The 14,561-nt window shown below is 40.0% G+C and overlaps 1 long non-coding RNA gene across 1 annotated transcript in view; it reads right to left on the bottom strand.

Annotated features, from left to right (window-relative positions):
• The window catches only part of LOC103007632 (uncharacterized), a 339,974-nt gene that overhangs the window by 64,415 nt on the left and 260,998 nt on the right, over positions 1 to 14,561 (bottom strand). Inside the window, exon 5 of the long non-coding RNA XR_451971.2 lies at positions 8,968 to 9,117. This is a non-coding gene — a long non-coding RNA (uncharacterized LOC103007632). The remainder of the gene's footprint in view (positions 1 to 8,967; positions 9,118 to 14,561) is intronic.

Below are 14,561 nucleotides of genomic sequence, written 5' to 3'. Positions count from 1 at the left end.
AGCACCTAGAGGGGTGGGATAGGGAGGGTGGGAGGGAGACAGATGCAAGAGGGAGGAGGTATGGGGATATATGTATATGTATAGCTGATTCACTTTGTCATAAAGCAGAAGCTAACACACCACTGTAAAGCAATTATACTCTAATAAAGATGTTAAAAAAAAATTCCTTCCAGTTCTAAAATTTCATTTTCTAAAAAGTAACTCTTATGAGATAATAGCAAGGGGCCATCAGTAGACAGCGTTTCTTAGATTCCTTGACTTCAAAGGCAGCTTGTCTTGCATGGAGAATTTATACATATATTCAAGCTTACTGAGGTAAAATTTACAAACAGTGAAGTTTACCCTTTTTTGGTACACAATTCTATGAGTTTTGACAAACACATACAACCATGTAACCACCACCACAATCTGATATAGTTCCATCACCCCCTTTACCATCAATCTCCTCACCCATCCAGTCCCTGGGAACCGGTGGCCTGTTTCCTCTCCCTATAGTTCTGTCTTTTCCACAAAGTCATATGAACATAGTCACGGCGTATACATAGACTTCTGAGTCTGGTTTCTTTCACTTTGTTACATTCGAGAGTCATCCTTGTTACTGTTTGCATCCCTTTTCTTTAGTGAGTTCACCCCCTTTTTATTACTGAGCATTCCATTGTGAATATACCACTACATATTTATCTACTAATCAGAGATAAATTATGAAAAAAGTAGCAATAAACATTTGAGTGGATCAATGTTTAAATATCTAGGAATGAGATTGCTGGGTCATATGGTGGATGTATTTTTAACTTTATTAGATAATGCCAAGTTTTGCTTTCCCATCAAAACAATTTTTGTACTCATTATGCATTCATCAGACATTTAGGAGCGTTCCAATTAGTTTCTGTATTAGTTTTCTACTGCTGTTATAACGAATTGCCACAAACTTGGTGGCTTTAAGCAGCACACACTTATTATTTTGTAGTTCTGGAGGTCAGATACCCAAAACATCTCATTTCTCCCTTAAAAAATCTAATATAGGTTATCAGGCTTGTAAAACATGTAGTAAACACTATTCAAAAGAAAGAGTCAGAAGAATAGAGGATGGCAGGTGGCGGTAGACTGCACTTCTTTCTGGAGGCTTTAGGGTGAGAAGATTTCCTTGCCTTTTCCAGCTCCTCTTGGCTGCCCACATTCTTTGGCCTGTGGCCCCTTCCATCTTCCACACCAGCAATGGCTGGTGGAGACTTTCTCACATGGCTTCACTCTGACACGGACGCTTCACCTTCATTTTCCACATTTAAAGGATCGTTGTGACTACACTGGATACTTGGCTAGTCCAGGATAATCTCTTTACTTTAAAGTCAACTGATTAACAAATTTATTTTGATTTGCAATCAAAATTGCCCCTTGCCATGTAACATTACATATTCACAGGTGTGGGGGGTTAGGACGTGGACTTCTTTGGGGGCTGGGTAGGCTGGCAGCATTATTCTGCCAACCATGGTTTGCAACCTCACAGGCATATAATCTTGTCAATTAAAAAAATTAAGTCATTCTAATGGTTGTATAACCATTGCTCATTATGGTTTTAAATTGCATTTCCCTAATGACTAATAATGTTGAACATCTTTTCATGTATGTCTTTGCCACCATACGTCTTCTTCGGTAAAATGTTTGTTCAAATTTTTGCCTATTTAAAAAATTGGGTTGTTTATTTTCTTATTATAGAGTGTGAGAATTCTTTATATATTCTTGACTGTAGTCTTTTATCAGATAGGAATTTTGCAGATACTTTCCTTTGGCCTATGGCTTTTATTTTCATTTTCTTTAACAGTATTGTTGAAAATAAGATTTTAATTTTAATGACATCCAATTTATCACTCTTTTTCTTTTATGAACCATGTTTTTTGTGTCTTAAGAAATCTTTACTAACCCCAGGGTCACAAAGGTTTTCTTGTACAAATTTTGTACTTTTAGATATCACATTTGGATCTATGATCCATTTTGTGTTAAATTTTTATTAAATTTAGCTAATCTGGGTTCAGGATTATTTTTTTGAACATGGATAGCCAACTGTTTCAGGACCATTTCTTAAAAAGAAGAAATTTAATTTTTACCCTCATATACTTCTTTCGTTTAAAAGACCTTGAAGGAAAACTTTTTAGCCATTTTGATTTTTCATCACTTCAGAACTTTTCAACTGTTTTTGATTTTTCCTATTTCCTATTTTCATTACCTATGTGCTAATGACAACACACTCTTGAAACCAAAACATTTATTCATTACAGACCAGGTTAGACACATACCAAGATGGTCAATACACAGCCCCAGATTTATGATAAATAATTGATTTCTCACTGTCATGAGTTGAGCCTAAATAATTTGATTATGTGTTTAGCTAGTAATAGAAACTCATTAGCAGAATTCTATTTCATGCTTGTTTGCACCTGCAAACAATTTCTTCTTGTTTAAGGAATTATTCCATTTGGTCTGCGTGATATTATTTTGCTCAGTAACACTATATTGATGACCATCACTGAAGCTCACCTAGAAGTATAAAGAGATCTCACTCACCCCTTCCCACCTGGCTTGATTAATACTTCATACCACCTTGGTGCCTTCCTGGCACAAAAGCCTTGGAGTTCCATATTTGGTTTTGAAAGCTGACTCTCAGTGACTTAAGGGAAGTTAGTTAAACCAAGAATAAAGCCTGGGAGGCCCATAGAGCAGATTCTTAAAATCGCATCTGTGTGTATATAATAAACTTCTGACATTTGCTTTTTGTGATCATTCAGTTTAAGTGTTCTGTTCTGTCTGTGTGGAGTGGGTTGGAGGGAAGAAGATTTAAAATACCGACTGATTTGGAAATCACTGGAAATTGCCTTTTACCATAAAGAACCAGTGATGATGCCTCAGACCCGAACATCACTGGCTGATGCAGAACATAGATTCTCCTTTTGTTTTGAATATGAGCTCACAAAGCCCTTGAATCAGATTGAAGTTGGATTCTTAGGGATGGGTGTGAACATTGACTGATCCAATGTATTTGTGACTGCCTCTTCTTTTTTTCCTTCATTATTTACAGGATTCACTTATTCACAGTCCTTCAGAGCAGAGAGTAGCAAGGATGCAACAACCCAGGGTCAGTATTTTGAGTTACTTCACCAACTATATGGAAGTAGCTATAGAGCCAAAGATCTTGGATTCCTGATGTAAAAATCAGCAAGGAAGAGGCCTGCAAAAACCTGAAAAGTGGTGGGTAAATTATGCCTACCCACCACCTTTAGGAAATATTTAATACACATTAATAACCCTAGGAAGACCTGCAGCGAAGAATTTTGTTAGTTTATTTTGTTTCCCAAACATGGTCGAGCATGGGACACTTGTGTTCTCAGCATACCTGTGAACCTGAGGCACAGCGTCTGCAGGACGGCACTTTGGGAAATGTTGACCTGGAATGCTGAAGGCTGGAACGTGCTCAGAGGTTATCCCATTTATGCTACTTTTTCTTATGCTCTGAGTGTCTCAGCTTTTTCTTCCACTCCCCTAATCACAATGAATTTCAGTTTTCTTCCATCCTGTTAGACATTTAATGTTTCCAAGTAATATTGGGCCGATGAGATTTATTTATTTATTTTTTATATCCATAAAGCAATGAGAATGGTGTTAGGCCTCTCGTAAAAAAGAAGATAATAATGTTGACTAGCCTTATTATTAGGAAGCTTAAATAAAATATTGTCCTTGGAAATCCTTAGTAAAATGTATAGCAAGAGGATGATATTTAGCTCTTCAGAGTAAATTTTTTTTTGCCTTTAAGTTGAACTGGGGCCTAGGGCAAAAATACTGAAAACATGAGGTTTCTCCTTCGGCAAACACTGCCTCTGATTTCTGTGCCACTCACGGATCTCCCCCTTTTCTGTTCTGTTGTCACGAAGTCCTTTGCCCTCTGACTCAAGCCTGTCTCAGGGAGAAATAAGACAGAACCTATTTACCTTTCAAAACTAATGTAGGAAGTTGCATTTTCAGCCCGAGGTGAAGCAGGGGGGAAGTGTGTTTAGATGGGCTCTCTCCTCTCTACTGGTCACCAGCCCTGGAGTCAGGGGATGCTCAAGGCTACCGTTATTCCATATTTGGTCCCATCAGGAGGATTTTATGGGGTGTGTCATCGTGGCAGCTTTTAGCCTCCTTGAGAATCTGCACATTCTTGTGTGATTTGGGGAGCCATTTCATACTTACCTATAGAACTTTCGACTGTTTTAGGAGAGGAAGAGAATGACAGAGGCATCTCTAAGAGTCATTAGAATCCTTCCTAGAAACGCTTTGTGTCTCTGAGAGGTGATGTGGGTCCTCCAGGAGTACAAAGCTCATATCTGGGACAACGGGCGGCGCAGTAGGTGATTCTATAAGGTGGGGGGCGGGGGGAGACTAGACTTCAAGCTCTAGTGTTCAGCTTCAGCGTCACGCTGATACCACCTCCTCCCACTCCCAAAGGGTCTGACAACCATCCAATTCTTTGTTCAGTCCACCCCTGAGTGAAGGGACACAATTCAGGGCTAGCTTTCAGGTACAAATGTCCAGTGAAGAAAAATCTTCAGCGTTTTGAGACTGACATAGGACCTCAGACTTCTCTGGCTGAGATGGAACAGCAGAGGAGTAAAGTCTTCGTAAGGATGGATAAAGAAAGGAGAGGCCTGGAGACTTGTAACTTCCGTTCTTTGATTTGAGTGTCAAATTTGCAAAAGAAAAATAATCTCTGAGGAGCTCTCCTTTGAATTGGATGATTTCAAGCATGACCTGAGAATCAGGCACACAATTAGCAATATGAGTCATGGTCCAGGGTGAAATCCCCTTGGTGAGGGGGTGACATTTCTCTTCCAGAGCATTTGGCAGCTCAAACAAAACTGTCTGCTGCGTCTGAGGCCTCCTCCTCCTGGGAGATTATATACCAATATGCCTGATAATATCTTTTGGTGTGATAGGCTGCATGTTTAAAAACAAGGCTTAAAAATATACAGCACCTCACTATGAGAAGAATGAAATCACATAAGTCCTAATCTACTTGTTCAAGAAAACATGGCTAAAATAGACTATTTGCATTACTTTTGATAGCCTCTTCCTTTGGAGGGCAAACTTACTATAGTTTAGAGTTTCATCAGAGCATTCAAAAGGAGTCAGATAAAACCTGTAGGCCAGATTTTGCGGTTTGGTTTTTAATAATTTTTTCCCCTTTACATAAACAAAAAATTATCCTTATGGTTCTCTGGAGAGTAACTGACCTGTAGATAAGTTGTTTTGTTTAGTTTTGTTTTATAGCCTCAGGAAAAGTTCTGAGAAATATTTTGACAGAACACCACTCACGTCATAGAATTTTCAGCCAAAGGGAAGAGCAGCTTGGTTTTTACACTGACACACTGCGGATGGTAATTTAAGGGGTGCTGCAGTAAGCTCCTGCAGTGAACCAGAGCTCATATTCTCCAAGAATTCTCCAAAGTATATGATTGGTTGGATGTCTGAGTCTTTAACGCTGTGTTCTTGGGGTTGTGGCATTGGTAAACTGCAGTGCATCTAATACAAAGTTGCCCCGATTGGATCTCTACAGGAGTCATTAGCTTGACGGTGACGTGGCAGCTGCCAAATTTCTTGTGCATGGCAACAGCTTCACGTGGAAAATCTTTATTTGCATGATGCAGGCAAACTGAGGTAGGCTGTTATTACTCCTCCAAAATGTCCTTTTCTGCCTCTGCTTCTCTTGTTTCCCCACGATGCACAATGAGATGAGACCAAGGGATATATAGGGATCAGAGTCCTATTGCTTTGGCTCACAATACTCAGAAAGTGCTAGAACAACCATGCAAAAGGACAAACATTGCTCCCGTGATGTTCAATGTTATTTTGTTAAATTCTCTCAGAATTTCATGCTTAGAAAAACCCAATACTCCTTTGAACTGCTGTTAGAGTATGAGAGCACTGCAGCATTTTGTATTTCCCTTTTTGCATTGGTTGCCAGGAAGCTCAGAAGTTGCTATGTGCTCTGTCTTAGTTGCGTTAACCTCCATTTTCTGTACAGTTTTTCTCTCCCAAGACATCTTTATTTCATTGATTTTGCTCTTTACTTTTTCTTTGTTTTTAATCATTCTATCTGTGTCTTTCCCTATAAGCAGCTAGAAATAAGTACACAGAACAAATTTATTCTACTGCAGGATATTTAACCTGGTATATTTTTGTTGTTGGTGTTCTTCAGAGCAATGGTTTTCATATTGGGGGATACTCTTTTTCACAGTCCATTCTTAGGTATATCACCAGGGGTAGTAATGAAGGGAATACTTGGTATGTGTGCTTCCAAAGAGGTTCCTTGAATTTTACATCAAGCTCCTCCACCCAGACTGAGAGCTACTGGGGAAGAGCAATATTTTAAAACTTCACTGTGATATGTTCTGATCAAATAGGTCTGGCATAGGATCCAGAAATGTGCAGTTAAAATTTGTCTTAAAGGAATGTTCACATGGCAGATTTGAAACACTGTTAGGAAGACTCTGGGAAGCAGTGACTAATCACAGTTAAACAAAACTGTGGGGCAGGGTGGAGACTAACTTCATTCTACAGGTCAAGGTCAAATGCCAATTTCATTCCCATAGAATATTCCCTGTCTCAATGGAATGACCTGGCATCTAGTCTCTGCTCTGCCTGGCATCTTGGTGACCTGAGGAGTCCATTTAAAGCCCACACCTCTCAATCACGTCATCTGTATAAAATCGGTGAGCCTGTGATCAAAAGGACTCTTTCCACCCACAAAACGCAATGATTCTTCACCACCATCCAGGGAGATGGCGAATTTAGAAACAGGAGGAATTTTAGTGCCACCAGATAAGCCATGTGCTGTGAGAATGATGGGGAAAGACTTTTCTGTAAAAAGTCAGTATGGCTTGGTTTTCTGCCAGGGAAGCGCACAGCCACTTTTGTTCTCAGCATTATATATGGGAAAAGTGAATTTACAAGTTGTGCAAAATGGTTGTTTCATCAACAGGAGTTGGAAGCCAAATGCAATTGTTAAATATTCACAATCGATAAAACAAATCTGTAAGCTTCATTTTTCTTGGAATAAGGAAGCCTGGCTGAAAGAGATCCCTGGAAGGCACTGAGCAGCTGGTAGGGTGAATAGATGAACACGCTCTGTCTCTTTCCTTCTATACCCATTTCACCCGGGAGATAACTATTTCCCCACCTCTGAAGATGAACATTCTTTTGTAGCAATGAACACTTGAAATTAGTGAGTTCATAATCCCGCGTCTCTCTTGGAAGCAGTTATGTCCAAGACTAATTACCTTCAGTGTAAAAAATACCTTTATTATATTTTTTCATAACAAACTCCTTTTTCCATTGCTGTACCTTAGAGTACGGCATATTTTAAACAGAGGAAATGTAATTAAATTAGAACTCATGGTGGAAAGCAGTGGTGGCTGATAATAATTACTTTTCAGAACACACTATAATTATTTCAAAGCATCACAGTCAATTTAGAAGGCTCGCTTTGTCTGGACTAGAGCTGCTTTGATGAAGACACTATGCCTTCATGAGTCTAGGGTTTCTTAAATTTAACTAAACTGTTTTTTTTTAATGATTATGTTAATAATTACAGTACCATGATGCTATTTTATGGCCACTGGAAGATAAAATTCAAATTCCCCTTCTGCCTATATGTTAAAGTTGTAACCACAAAATGTACACAATTCTTGCTCATTAACTGTTTGATAAGCCCTTGAAATTCTACAACCAATGAAAATACCTTTTTCATTTGGTACCTCCCATGTAGTATTTAATACATTAAATCAAGGCATAAGGGGGAGTTTGTTAACACCCTGATAAACCACTTGTTTTTGCTCACCCTATTTCCTCTACCTGAAACGTCTCCCCTTTTTTTCTGATTCCATGAGTAAAATTCTACGTTATCCTTCAAGTCCCAAATTAAATGCCATCTGTTATGGAATGAATGAATTCTCCCCAAAATTCATATGTTGAAATTCTAACATCCAATATGATGGTATTAGTAGGTAGGCCTGTGGAGGTAATTAGGTCATGAGGGTGGAGCCCACATGAATGGGATTAGTGCCCTTAATAAGAAAAGATAAGAGCTTGCTTCCTCCCTCTCTGTTCTCTACCATGTGGGGACAGAATGAAAAGATGGGCATCTGTAAACCAGGAAGAGGGCCTTCACCAAGAACTCGACCATGCTGGCACCCTGATCATGGGCTTTCAGCCTCCAGTGCTGTGAGAAATAAATGTTTGTTGTTTACACCACCCAGTCTATGGTATTCTAACAGCCCAAGCTCACTGCGACACCACCTCTTCCACAAAGTCTTCCTTGATTGCCACAAGAGGAGTGCATCGTTCCAAATCCAAGATCCAGGAGCTTAAGTGTTCTTATCTACAGTACAGTGATCACAGGGATGTATTGACCATAAAATGAGGTAACATTTGTGGAATCTGAAAGGATACTGTTATCACCATTATGAAGCTTTCTCTGCTTACCTCTTTAGATGCTGCCAGCTTAAAGACATGGCATACAACACAGGTCAGCTAAACACTGGAGTCACCAGGGCACAATTTTCACCTCTAAGCAGTGCGTACTAATTAATTATCTGCAGAATGGTATTTTGTGTCTGAAAGAAAGCACTGGGGTCCTGAGGTAAACATACTATGCTGTTGTGTGACCTTGGAAAAGTCCCTTTACTTTTCTGGTTTTCAATTTTCTTTTGTGCACAACGAGTTTATCAAACTAAAATTTCATTAAGATTACTTTTGCCTCCAGTACTCTATGAGTATAATTACAGGTGGCGCAAACCTTAAAATTGTGCCCAAGATATTTATAGCATGAAGACTAATTAACATCCTACCTAATCATGCCAACAGAGATCAAATTTCTTCTATGCAATTACCGTTTCTGGCTTCATAAAGACAAAACAAAGCAAAATTTCATTATCTTACCATGCCATGCAAAGTTGATCAGTTTTGTGAAACATGCCAGGTAATTAATAACTGCAGGTGAAATGCTCCATCTCATTGTCGTAGCATCATCTTGACAAAATTGCAGAGTCCCTCCCTTTGGCAGGGAACATACTGGAATGTTTGCTGGTTCTATGGAGGGTAGAAAAAAGTAAACTCAATGATAGATCAAATAATGACTAACATTATTATCTTTATTATTATTATTTATAATAATAGCAGTAGCAGTAAAGTGTTAACGTTTGCTGGGCCAGTACTCTGGGCTGGGCACTATGCCATGTTCCATATGGATTATATCATGTATATAATGCTGTTGAGGTAGGTATTCTCATTATTTGCTTCTACTGAGGAAACTGAGGCTCAGAATGGACAAGTAACTTGACCAGCATTACACAGCTGGTGTGTGGTAGAAATGGAATTCAAATGCAGTTTGAGCTGATTCCAAAGTCCTGGCCCTCAGCTAGAAGGTTAAACTGACCCATACGCAGTATCACTATTCAGGATTAGCATCCAGTTTGTACAGGACCGGGTCTATAAGGTATCAACACAGAGCCTGATATTCAGCTGCTGTGTACATGAAGGGCTAACAATTATGTCATCCCGTTCTGATTTGTGTCTGTGTCTGTGTGTGTGTCTGTGTTTGGAGGGGGTGGTTTCCCATACATCCAAGCAATTCTCAGACACCAGATGGGTGGCCTATAATTCCACTCAATTCTGACACTATGTACTACCTGGAGACAGCATCAGGTCCCACAGGTTAAGGGCTCAGTCCTACAAGACTGCCCTTCCCCACTTTGGATGCTGATCACAAGTTCAGGTTGTCACCTGTGCTTCTGACCAACTGGGTACAGATTTGAAGTTCCAATGCCCCCCTCCTTGAATTTTATTCATTTGCTAGAGTGACTCACAGAACTCAGAGAAACATTTTGCTTACTAGATTACTAGTTTATTGTAAAAAGGTATAACTCAGAAACAGCCAAATGGAAGAAATGCATAGAGCTAGGTAGGAGGAAAGGGCGTGGAGCTTTCATGCCCTCTGAATGCACTGCTCTCCTAGAATCTCCAACCTGGAAGCTCTCTGAACCCTGTCCTTTTGGGTTTTTATGGAGGCTTCATTACATACCCATGATTGATTAAATAATTGGCTGTTGGCGATTGATTCAATCACCAGCCCTTTTCCCCTTCCCGGAGGTAGGAGGTTGGGAGGGTGGGACTGAAAGCTCGAACCTTCTAATCACATGGTCGGGTCCCCTGCCAACCAGCCCACCTCCTCAGGTGCTTTCCAAAACTCAACTCATAACCTAAGAAGAGACATCTTTATCACTCTCAAACTTACGAAATTCCAATGGTTTTAGGAGCTCTGTGCCAGAAATGGGGATGAAGACCAAATATATATTTCTCGTTATAAATCACGGTATCACGATGGCTCTACCAATACTTAAAGTACAGAAACAATCCTACCAGTGGGAAACTGTTGCCGCTGAGTCCCCTGCGTGCCTGTCGCTTGGCCCTAAGCTGCTGGGGCTCCTCCTATGGGTCCCCCTTACACTTTCCACTTTCCCAGTATCTCCTCAAGACCTAGAAATAAAGGGTTGTAAGCACCTGTCGCAGGGGGCAAGTCCAGGACCCTGCCCCGGGGTTCAGGCTAGCATTCAATGTGACTGGTTGTTGCCCATGCCATGATTGTGAATTTAAAAAAATATTGCTCTTGGTCAACACGATTATGTGTCAATGTGTTAGATATATTTAGGGCTGAGGGTTTGTGTTTTATGTTTTGTGGGGGAATGGGGGCGGATGGGATGGGAGACTGTTTTAGTCTGTTTGGGCTGCTATAACAAAAACACCATGGATTAGGTGGCTTAAGCAAAAAACATTTATTTCTCACAGTTTGGGTGCCTGGGAACTCCAAAATCATGGCGCTGGCAGATTTGGTGTCAGGTGAGGGCCCTATCCCTGGTTCACAGCCTTTTCATTGTGTCCTCACCTGGCAGAAGGGATGAGGGAGCTCTCTGGGGTCTCCTTTATAAGAGCACTATCCCCATTCATGAGGATCCACCCTCATCAGCTAAATACCTCTCAAAAACCCTACCTCCTAATACCATTACGATGGCATTAGGATTTCAACATACGAATCCTGGGGAAGACACAAACTTTCAGACTGCAGTACCATCTGGAGGCCCCACCTCCTATGACCATCACGCTGGGGGTTAGGATTTCAACATATGAATTTGGGGTGGACACATTCAGTCCATAACAGAGACTTCCTGAAGCACTGACCTGGCAAATAAATGTTAAAAATGATGAATCTGTGACACTTCAATATCACCATTTTAAACACCATTCTCCGATAAAAGCAACTAAGGGCTCTTTGGTGAATTGGTTGATTCCAGGACTGGGGCAGGGGAAATAGAAGATGAATCTGGAGCATCTTGGAGTGCCAGATAGTGAGGAAGGGCTCAAAAAACAAAACAAAACAAAACAAAACCAGAAGGATGGGGCATATTGAAACGGTACATACTGAAAGAGCTCTGAATGGCTAAAGCTGGACCAACGTGAGCATCAAATAAATGACAGTTTTAGATTATAACCCAAAGTACAAAATAAATACCCATGAGCCCACGCTGATACAGATGCATGAACAAATAAAAGAGGGAGAAGCGATGACTCTTCTGTACAGAAGAATTCCAGTTAATAAATGTAAGCAGAATGAAACAGAAAATCATCCGTGGCCCACCAGAGTAACAACTGCCTCTGGGAAGATACACTGACGGACGCTAACGTTCATGGGTGAAAGTTTAAGCAGGAAGAGAGTATTTGCGTAGTTTCAAAGGATCTCCTCTAAGTATTTAGCAATAACAAAGGGGAAAAAAGTAACTTTATATTTAAGAAATCTGGCAAACTGTCTTAGACAAGTGACCAAGTTAACATCACCCATAATACCTATCAAGGATCATGTACCCCCTGATTTGATACAGAGAGAAGCACATCACCTGTGTGGTAGCCCTTCCAAGAATGCACACCCCCAATTTAATAGTGAAGAAACATCAGACAAATACAAATTGAGGGACTTTCTCTAAAACAACTGTCAATACTGTTCAAAAGTGACAAGGTCATGAAGACAAGGAAAGAAAAAGAAGTTGTCACAGATAAAAGGAGACTAAGGAAACGTGCCAACTAAATGCAATTTGGGATCCTAACTGCATCCTGGGACAGAAAAAGGTCAACTGTAGAAAACTAGTGAGACCTGAATAAATTCTGCAGTTTAATTAATAGCAGTGTAGAAGTTTCCTTTCTTAGATTTGATCAGTGTTTTACAGTTATGTAAGGGGTTAACAGAAGAGGAAGCTGAGAATGTGGGAACTCTGCACTATTTCTGCACCTTTTTTTAAGTCTAAAATTATCTCAAAATAAAAAGTTTTGAAAAATGAATTTAAGAACCAAAACCCAGGAGAATTTTCTACATTATGGCATCTAAAAAAAACCATTTCTCCCATTTCATGAAACTTATGGAATTGTGTATAGAATTTATCAAAATAAGCACAAAGTTTGAAGAAAAATTAAACCATCAACATCTTTTAACTTAATATTTATTTAGCCAATCGTTATGGTTCTCCTACTATGAACTAAGTAATGTGCTCTCCTGAGTATACATTTTCCTTTATACTGTATAACCTTCACTTCAAAATCTTTCTTTCTGACATATGTAGTGGAATATTCTAGATATAAGCCTATCTGTTTTCTCTGGAGAAATTGTTTCTGATCAGCTTGTGCCACTAAAAATGCCCTGGGTGGCTGTTGGTGGCTTTTTTGGTCTCCCTGTGTTACCCTGGATGCCACTGGTTATGTGAGGGTTCAGGAAATTTTTGCTGTATTCCACTCTGGAAAAATAAATTTTAGTGCCTACGAGTTCCCTCAGTAAATAAATGAGACTATGCTATCATACCAGTCAGCTTGGGAAACGTTAGGCTTAGCTGGTCTCTCACCTCACAGGAGGGAAGAACCAGGAGCGAAATCTTGACAGGGTGCTATCAAAGTGTCTCTCCAACACCCCACCAGCAACTCAGTCACTTCAACGTGATGTGACTTGATTTATGACTGCTGGACTATAGCTTCAATTATGTAAGTAACATGGGAGGGAAAATCAATCTAACCTGATAATTTTGCTCATGGATAATATTTCAAATGCACAGTCTCATGAGAGGATTACGTAGCATCTTGTAGGGAGTAACAGGAACATAATTATGGGACCTTACAGTGGCTGCAGCTCCATCAGTTGACATGACACAGTTTCAACTTTTCTCTACCAATTTCTTCTGAATGCTTCAGCTTAAGTATTTACCTGCCTCAAACTTTGGACTGCTGATTAGAAAAATTAAGGCCCACTTGATAGATTTGATGGCAGTGAACTGAGGAATAACAAAACAACCAAGCAAAAACCCTAAAGAGCCAAGAGAAAAGGAAGGGCTGCTTGAATGTGAGGTCTTACAGGACTGGGAAATATTTGTGGATGTAATAATTGTGATAATAATGATGATTTATTTTAAAAAGCAGCTATATCTGTGAATCTGCTTCTTTTTTGTTATTATATTCACTAGTTTGTTGTATATTTAGAGGACAAGCTAATGGTTACCATTGGGGGTAGGGGGCAGTGTAGGGGTGGGGGAGTGGAGGTAGAAACTATTGGGTGTAAGACAGGCTCAAGGGCGTATGGTACAACATGGAGAATACAGCCAATATTTCATAGTAACTGTAAATGGAAAGTAACCCCTAAAATTGTATGCAAATAAAAAATTTAAAAAATGACAACCAATGAAAGAGAGAAAAAGGCAGCTAGAATTTATACATCCATACATATATATATATGCTGAAGGTGAGTAAGTTATGTAGGGGAGAAAAACAGCAGAGAAATAAATACAAGATATTTGCTTTTTGGGAATGAATATGGGTAAGATGATAATGCGTAGCCTAAATATATCTGGGGGCCTCACATGGTCCAGTATTCACACAAAGTTGTGTTCTAAGAAGCACAGTCTTGGCACTGCAGGGTATTTAAAAGAAATCACAATCCTTACTTGTGCCTCCTGAAAGGAACCCCACTCATACTGATCAGCAACACGTCTCCAAACCTCCTTCCTATACTTACACCAAATCACCAAACACTCTTAAGCCTAAGTTCAAGGGCTTTTCTTCCACTATTCTTATTCCTTTTTTCCCAGGTCTTTATTATGTAGGTCCATTCTACTAGTTATCCACTTGCTTCTGATCTGCTTCTTGTAATTTTCACGTGTCCTTGGGAGGACGTGAACTCAGGGTCTTCCTACTCTGCCCCTCTTGGCCACACCGCCCTCTGATCTCCTTATTGCTTGTGATTGTGTTTCATAAAAGATTGGGAAACTACAGTCATTAAGACTCTCTTAGTGGGTAGATAATGATGGGGGGAAGTTGTGTGTGTGCGTGTCGGGAGGGGGCACTGGGAGCAATCCCATGGTACTGAAGCACCACAGAGAAAGTTGTGGCTTGTTCCAGTCTCACCCTGGAATCCCTTTTTCCATGAAGAGGTTTCTCCTTTCCCACCA

Source organism: Balaenoptera acutorostrata, chromosome 10 (genome assembly GCF_949987535.1).
Source record: "Balaenoptera acutorostrata chromosome 10, mBalAcu1.1, whole genome shotgun sequence".
In the NCBI taxonomy this organism is placed as follows: Eukaryota; Metazoa; Chordata; class Mammalia; order Artiodactyla; family Balaenopteridae; genus Balaenoptera; species Balaenoptera acutorostrata.
This window is presented reverse-complemented; position numbering and strand designations above follow the sequence as displayed.